The following is an 8781-nucleotide window of genomic DNA, read 5'->3' as shown; positions in this document are numbered from 1 at the left end:
GGCCCCTCAGGCCACCCCTCAGGGCCACGCGTCCCATGCACACGCAGGCACACAGCACACGCAAGCAGACGTGCTCTTTCACTATGGACCTGTGTCAGGAGGTACTTCTTTCCCGGAGTCACGAGCTCATGGTGATTCTCTCTGAACCCCAGGGTCCCCGCCTCGTCCGTAACTGCCGCTTCGTCCCTGCAGCGCAGGGGCCGGGGCTCCCAGTCCCTCCGTCGCTCAGCGCGTTCGCCTCCTCCGCCTCCAGTGCCCACAGACGGTCTCCAGGTTGTTACACCGGCGTCGCTGCCAGCAGAAAACAACTTGTGACATTCACGGACCCTTCGCAGCTTTTTTCCTTTGTTTTAGAATACACCCTACTGCAAGCACGGGGTCGAGTTTCTAAAGTTAACCGGGTTACGCTTTCTCTTGTGTGATCATGTCGTCATTTGATGTGAATACGGTTAAGTCCAGTGATATTTAGAATGAGGGCTTTATGGCCGTCCTCGTTGATTTCTTCTGACCATGTCAGATATTAACCCGGTTAAAGTCAAAGCTAGGTGGAAGTGTACCCTCGGATCCCTCCCTTTCCTGTCTGCCGTAGATAACCAAGATGTCACGCCTGTTATTCTTTTTGCAAAAATAACCAGCTCCATGTATAAGTTCTTCTTGTCCCGTGTAGAACAGGAGATACCGTGCTCTATTTTTGGCCCCTCAACTGCTGTTTTCTAGTGATAGATCCTGGAAGTCACTTCCTGTCTTTCATGGACTCCTCCCCACTTTGTTTACAGCCGTAGGATTCCTGTGTGGATGACAGTAGCTATGCAGCCAGGCTCAGGGCTCTGCTGTCACGAATAAGGAATATGGTGGCAGTGAGGCCCCTTCTGTACGTACGTGACACACCAGGCTTTCCGCGTGTTGTTGGAGGTGCGCCTGAGGGCCGGGTAACTGTCTTCATAGACACTTCAAAGCTCCCGTCCAGAAGTTAGCCCCCTTTCCTCCCCAGTACGGGGTGAGCTTGCCTGTTTGTCCACAGCTGTGCCCCAGAGTGCGGGGCCAACCTTCTGAATTTGTGCCAGTCTAATAGATGAGAGATGGCATTACAGTGTATTTTAAATTTGTGTTTCCATTACTACAAGCGAAACAGCCTCTTCATATGTTTAAACATCATTTGTGTATCTTTTGTCATGTACTCTCTGTTCTACTCCTTGTCCAGTTTTTTAATGATTTGTTTGAGTTCTACATGTTAGAAATATTAGCCCCTTACCCATGATAAATGTTGCAAATATTTTCTTTCAGTATGTCATTGGTCATTTGACTTTATGATATTTTGCCAACAATAATTTTGGAAAGAAAAATATAGAACGCGTTAGTGAATGTAGTAAATAATGTGTACACACGAACGTGAATGAACAGTGTACCTTATGATGCTCAAGTTAAAATTGAACTCTTATTTGAATATCTCAAAGGATTCCTCAGGAATGCTTTTTACTAAAATGTTTTTTTAATGTAGTTAAATTTTATGACAATTGTTAATTTTTTAAATTAAAAATAAGGAAAATTAAAAATAAATTGGGGCAGATACATAACGTCACATGAGGATATAAATTTCTATGAAGATTTAAGAAGTGTGGAATCTGGTTCTGGGCATTCTTTTTTTTCCTCATCACTTTGGAAAAGACAGTCACATGTGACCTTGCTGTCTGCAGTAGCTCTGTTCTGTGAAGTCACCACAAACACGGAGCCGGTCACCAGTCACCAGTGAGCTGAAGCTTTTAGGGAAATGCAGGGTTGGGCTCTTGCAAACCTCTGGCCAGAACATTCTCCACCAGTCCACACGGAACTGTGTCTTATGTGTATTTCTGTTTAAAGACCCTTATTGATATCGCTGACTCATTAGCATCGAACTCGGGCCAGGGATTCCTGTGACTCAGGCCATTTGCGTTTTCTCCACAAGGGACGTCACAGCCTCCCTGCCTTCAGCGACACTAGATGGCGCTGCGCGAAGGGCACATTTTAAGTGGCACAGTCACCACCAGAACTTGGCCTCAGATGTGAGGAATGTGGCACCAAGGGGACCTGAAGGGCAGGTTGACAGTGTGAGGGGGACCAGGGGAGTCCCCTCGCCCTGTCCCCGCCTGGGCGCGCCTGTCTGCGTGGCCTCCACCCGGCGTAGTGAGTGGGCCGGGTCTGCAAGACGAGGGCTGATGCTCCTGACAGGAACATATTCCTCTAAAGGATCGAGTTGGTTTTCTGGAGACAGTCTCAGGAAATTGAACTTATTGGAATATAACCAATGACTTCACAGAGTTTTATACAGAACTACAAAATCAGCTTTATTATCAATTTAGGACGTGTGAAAGTGTTAACGTTTTCTCCAGCATGTTAAAGCTTTGGCGAGGTGATGGAATTTACCTTAGAAATGTTAATTCAGAATTTTGTTCGTGAGTGAAGGCAGTAGAGGGAAAACATCAATTTTCACCCAGCGCCACCTTTAAGCTCTCTTCTGGAATAACATTAAGTTCAGAAATCCACTTATTTTTGTTTCATTTAATGTGTTCTAAGTTTCTAACAGGAAAATAATGAAAACAGAAATAAACAGATTGGCTAAAAATGAAGTCTATACCAGGTACAGCTATGATTTTCTTGTAGTAATAATCACTTTAAAATGATGATCTTGGTGTCTACAGAAGAAATTGAGATTATCGAATATGCACTCTTTCTTTTAAGAAAAAATAGCTTTTTAATCAGATCCCCAGTGAGGTGTGCGGCCTCGCCACCTTCCCTCTGCAGGCCCGCCGCCCGCCGCCCCTCAGTCTGTTGTCCTGCCCTCGCCTGGACACTGAGCCCCGGCGTGGCTGACGCTCTCTTGTCCTCAGGCCTCAGCTTACATGTCACTTCCCGGGAGAGGCCCCTCTGGTCGTCCTTTCTAAAATTACTGCTGTCATATCTCCCACTGATACAGAACCCTGTGTATCTCAATCTGAGTTTACCTGGTTTACTTATTTTGGGGGACCTTCCCTCTCGGGAGTCTCGTTTGTCTCGTCCGGCACACTGAGTGTGGAAAACGATTGACGTTTTTCTCAGCAATTATCAGCTTGGCCGCGTCTTAAAATCTGAGTTCTGCTCCTTGTTTCATTCAGTGTTAGAAACACTGGAAACAGCTGAGAGCACTGTTATTAAACGTGTGATGAAGAAAGTCACGTGATTCTGTCCGTTACAGCCGGGGAGCCCCTGATGGCGGCAGTTTCACAAGCTAGACCCAAGTCTCCTCTGAACCGGAATCCTCAGCAGGTGCGTTATTTTCCCTATCAGGATATTCTTTTATTTCGATATAGAATGTCCTGTGATTTGCAATAAGGTTATAATAACAGAGGGTCACGAGCTGTATAGGTTCGTGGCCTCACCTTGCTCTCATATTTTCTTTGCGTCCCTCAGCCAGAAGGAGCACCTGGCAGCGCCCACTTACTACATAGTCGGTGGAAGTGAGCAGCTCCAGTTCTATGTCCTAGTAACATAGTAGACGTTCTGTTTTTATAGGTCCCAGGTTCATTGAGATACAATTGACGTATCACATTGAGTTAGTTTAAGAAATTTCAACGTGATATGATTCATGTATATCCTGTGAATGGTCCCCATAAGCATTTAATTTTTAAATAGACAGTTACGGAATGTGTGCACGGGGACACTGCACAGCTTCTCAGACCTCGGAATGGGTTAGCTTTCTCGTGCCACGTTGATTTTCACGTGTTAATTGACTTTTCTCCTAGCAGTTTCCCAAAGCCCAGCTTCGCAAAGATACGATGTCATGGAATGAAATGCCATGAGATCCAAACTGCCTTGACCTAGTAGTTTGTTAGGTATCTGACAGATGTCGGGGGACAATGCTTCCTTCAGCTTAAAACATGTCGTGGGCCCCGGTGTTCGCTGTGGCACCCACGGTGCCTTGTGGTACAGTTTGTGGTATTAACACAAAGTGACAGCGTTACCAGGATGCACTGAAATTTAGAGTAAGTCATCTAGGTTAGTGTTTCTCAAGGGGGCGCTTCGCATTTTTGGAGGGACACTTTCATTATATGTCTCATTTGCCCCCATTTCTATCTTACTCTAGTTTCCATGTTACTGGTCTTTTTTTTTTTTTTTTTAAAGAATCTTTGTTTCCACCCCTTTTTTAAATATAGAAAAAGGTGAAGAAAAAAAACTTACTCCACCACTCAGAGATGAGATAATTTTAACATTTCCAGCTTTTTTTTTAAAAAAGCCTATTTTGTAAAATATGGTTAGAGCGATATGTACAAATAGTTTTATTTCCTTTCCCCTTAATGCCATGTTGTATTTTCTCACATTATTAAAACTTACCATAAATATCTTTTAAAGGATCCTTACCATTTCATCCTGTGGTTATCCTATGCTTTGGACAAAAGTTCACTATTTTTAAACATTTAGATTAATTTCAGCATTTTGCTATGTAAATAAAACTTTAGTAAATGTTTTTACACATAAATCATTGTTTACATTTTAAGTTATTTTCTTAGATTTTACTCCCAGAAGTGGAACTGATAACTGGAAAGGCTAAGAACAGCTTTCTGAGGTTCTTGGTGTACACTGTCAAGTCTAAAGATCTTACTGTTTTATAACATGAATACTTCTTTTGCTTCATGTTTACCAGTGCTATTCAGGTCTTTTGAAATTCTCGCGAAGTGAACATGGTGTTTAATCAACACTTAGTTTTTGTCTTTGATTGTTAGTTGTGGTGTTCTGGTATTTACGTCTAGTAGGAATTCACGTTTTGTTTTGTAAGTTGCCTTTCCCTGTGGTTTATCTTAATTTAGTGCCCGGCTCCTGTGATGCCAAAAGAAAATGAAGCCGAACCACGTGAGTCCCTTTCATTTCTGCAGGTGAGTTAACTTTCAAAATGTCAAGTAGCCGGAAGTTGTATGTGTATAGCGAAGTATGGCATATAATTTTATATTTGCATTTTATATTGCCCGTTTTCAAACTCATTTGTAATTAGTTAACCCATTATATGTATTTAGATGAACCTGCTTTCTTTTGTGTAAATGTCCTATGTGGTCTATAGGATTTGGTAAATAACAAACCTTTTAGCATAAAGCTAATTTTGCAGATTTGCAAGCATTACCTAATCCAAGAATTGTCGTTGACAGTGACAGCTGGGCTTGCACCTCTGTTGCCTAAAACAAAACAAGACAAAACCCCTGTAGTGACTCAAGCATTTATCACCCTTATGTAGCAAGATCAAATATATAAACTCATAAACAGTCAGCAGCTGCATAATTTAGCTTACAAATGATCACATTCGTACTGTTTTTTTCAGTTTGAAAAAATAGGATTTGAACATTTTCAAGGACAATTATCACAAAGCGTAAACAGCAAATAAACACTCATTCCTTCCGGAATGAGTTGCCATTTGAAGTCGATGTCACATATTTTTTAAAAATTCGTGGTGATCTCACAGAACAGGTCTCACAGTCTTGCAAAACAACCACTTTAATCTTTTCAGCATTAATACAGGGGCGCGTTTGTGTTTCGTGATGGCTTACGACATCTCTCTGCAACGGCCTCGTGAATATCAGTGACAGGAGGAGCTCTCAACACTTAAAGTCGGGTGCTCTTTGCGGGGGCATTAATGCCACCTTCACCGTAGTTCTGTGAGTCCAGTCTCTGCACACAGGAAAGGAGCTGCTCCAGCAGAGAAAGTCCTACGCTGATGGATCTTTAAAACTCACTATCGTAGGAAATTCTAATTTTAAAATACGAGTTGAATGATAAGCATGTGTTCGAAACAGTATCTGTTTAAAACATATTTTTAAAATTTTTTCCTTTTATTTTGTAATGTACATAGAAAATAAGGACGCAGACCATAAGTGCACAGCTCAGTAATTACCAGAAAGTGAACTCCACCATTGGGGACAGAGGGTCCACAGCCCCCAGAAGCACCCCCCTCCGGTCGTTACCCGCCCCATTCTCTCCCAAGAGAGCCCCTGTCTTGACTTCTAATACCATGTATTTGTTTCGCTTTTAAAATATTATTTTATGGTCTGATACACAGTGTGTTTTTTGTGTCTTTTGTTCGACATGGCAGTTTGAGGTCATCCATGTTGCAGCCCGAGGCTGTGTCCGGCCATCCTCGTGGCTGGTGTGGCGTTGCAGTGTGTGAACGCACCCCAGCTTGTGCATGCTGCAGCTCGGGTTGTCTGTGTTCGGGGTGGTTACCGACAGTGCTGCTGCAGGTCGTGTGCTGTGACGAGCACGTGCACATGCGACATGCTCTGCTCACCGTGCAGCCTGCCACCCAGCAGTGGAGCCGCCTGTGTTCACGCCGAGGCCCTCCGGCCAGACTGCTTCCCCGTGTCGTCGAGCTCACAGCGCCCCTGCCCCCCACCCCTTCACGCGTGCCTGCTGCTGACATTGCGTTTTGAACTTAGTTATTCTGGTGGGTGCGGGTGGGAGCTTGGTGGCGTGTCCTCGTGTTTCGTGTGCATTTCCCACCCAGCAGTGAGGCCGGGCTCTTGCCGTGAGCCTCTTCAGTCACGTGGCTGTTCGGCTTCGTGCTAGGCTTCTAATTGATGGGTGTATTTTTTATTGATTTCTAGAATTCTTTATATATCTTGGATACATGCACTTACTCATTGTTGGTTGTGTATGTTGCACGTATCTTCCCGACCTTGACATCTGCATAATGCCTTTCGATGAATGCAAGTTTATAGTTTTTGACGTGATACAGTTCATCTGCTGTTTCCTTTGTGACTAGTGCTTCCATGTCTTGTTTGAGAATTCTCTCTCTACCCCAAGGTCCTGAAGATATTCTCTCATTACCTTGGAGAAGGTTTACCACTTCGCCTTTCGTATTTTCATCTACCGTTCACCTGTGATTGATTTCTGTGTATTGAGGTACAGATGGGAGTTTCACATTTTTTCCATAGGGACATCCAGGTGGCCTAGCACCACTTACTGAAAAAGCTCTTTTCTCAATTCCTTTTTATTGCCCCCTTTGCCATAAATCAGGTGTCCATGTATTTGGGGGTCTGTTTGTGCTTTCTGTTCTGGTTCGTTGGGCTGTGGTTTTGGAAGTCTCTATATCTTACAAAGGGTTGTTCACATGACTTTAGATCCTCCCACTTGTTCTTGCCTTTTTGCCTTTGCACATACATTTAGAATTAGCCAAACGGTTTCCACACACGAACGTGCTGGGAATGGGGCTGGAATGCCATTGTGAGCACAGATCGTGGCAAGAACTGACATTTGCGCAGTGTTTTATTGATGCGTTTTCCGCATTGTAGTGACGTGTCCCCCCCGCCATCTTCTCATTCCCCCAGTAATGGTTCGGGTTGTCACAGCGTAGAGACTAGAGGTTGCAGTAGGTGGGCGAGCAAGGCTGGCCGGAGCGCCACCCTCCGCGGCCGGAAGCCCGTGTGGGGCCTCGACTCCAGAGCAGCTCGCTGGCTGCAACGGCGGGCGCTGCACCCTCACGTAGGGCCTAGAGCACCCGGCGTGCGGTCGGCCCCCCCTGCAGGCTTCCAGGGGGGTCAGTGCCCTTCCAGCGGGGTCAGTGCCCTCCCAGCGGGGTCAGCACCCTCCCAGCGGGGTCAGCACCCTCCCAGCGGGGTCAGCACCCTCCCAGCGGTGGTCAGCACCCTCCCAGCTGCAGCGGGCTGGGTAGGGGGCCGGCTGGGTGCATGTTGGGAAGACCCGCGTGCCGTTGGCCTGAGCCGTCCGTGCGTGTTGTCCAGCGGTCGGCTGTATTTGTTTGGCTCGTAGGAGCTCTTGCGTGATGTGAAATGCCGTCACATGTACGGTGCATTCCTGCTTCAGCGATGTAAAGGCGTGAGAAATGTGATTGGAAGGAATTGCTGGACCCTAACGTTCTCTGCTTTTCCCGCATGCATTGGCTTCACATCACCTCTTTTCTGTCTTTCTGTGTCTCAAGTCAGCACCGTAGACTGTGTGTGTGTCTGCGTATACAGAGAGACAAAGGTACGGATATGTGCACACACAGTTTTGTCTTGACTAAATGAGCTGATAAATGACTCTGTTTTCTAGTTTCCAGATGAAGAAAACTTTCCAAAAGGAGGCGCTCGCTTTAATGTTGAAGCCAATTTTCAAGCAATAGCTGAGGCTAGTGAGGACTCAATTGAAATTGATTGTAAGTAAATTATAAGTAAAATGTAACATGAAGAAAGTATTTGATATCGAACAAACTTATGTAAAGATCCATGCTTTTTGTCTCCACAGCAATTTTAGATTTTCCTTCTAAAGATTCAGAATATTCACGACATTTGGATTACGATTTTCCGTCAGCAGCGAGGACTTCATGGGAAGCAAATAAGGTATAACGAAAATGAAGTTTTAATGGTGGAAGTCAAAAGTTTTGGTAGTCTTATGAAAAATGAATGTCTTGAAAAGTAAAAAGATAAAAATCTTAAGGCTGGTTTCTTTTAACACGATTGAGAAAGTTTATCAACACCGCCCGACACTGTTTCAGCGATGGATGGGCCGGGCGGTTTCTGCAGGAGAAGCCACAGTGGGCATGGCTGCTCTCTCTGTCATCCAGAGATGCTTTGATTCTTACAACATGACATGAGATGAGAGGCATACGTAATTAGAAAGTAAGAAATAGAAGAGTCAATTAAAAACGAGACGTTAAGAATTGTGTAAAGGAGTCAAAGATAAACACGAGAAACGAATGGCTGTCCTAAGCCAATTAGGACACGTAATGTAAGAGGAGGCCGGCCGCAGTCAGAAGCGGTGTGTGCGCCAAGCCTAGGCGTCCCGAGC

The 8781-nt window shown here is 44.9% G+C and overlaps 1 protein-coding gene and 1 long non-coding RNA gene across 2 annotated transcripts in view; both read left to right on the top strand.

Moving 5' to 3' along the window:
- The window catches only part of ZGRF1 (zinc finger GRF-type containing 1), a 53778-nt gene that overhangs the window by 11675 nt on the left and 33322 nt on the right, over nucleotides 1–8781 (top strand). The gene's annotated exons all lie outside the window — the stretch shown is intronic.
- LOC111729802 lies at nucleotides 7–8722 on the top strand. Its single transcript, XR_002776391.1, has 5 exons — nucleotides 7–2386; nucleotides 3209–3279; nucleotides 4818–4883; nucleotides 8047–8149; nucleotides 8239–8722. It is a non-coding gene; the product is annotated as an uncharacterized LOC111729802 (long non-coding RNA).

This window comes from Pteropus vampyrus, unplaced genomic scaffold (genome assembly GCF_000151845.1).
Source record: "Pteropus vampyrus isolate Shadow unplaced genomic scaffold, Pvam_2.0 Scaffold282, whole genome shotgun sequence".
Taxonomy (NCBI): domain Eukaryota; kingdom Metazoa; phylum Chordata; class Mammalia; order Chiroptera; family Pteropodidae; genus Pteropus; species Pteropus vampyrus.
This window is presented reverse-complemented; position numbering and strand designations above follow the sequence as displayed.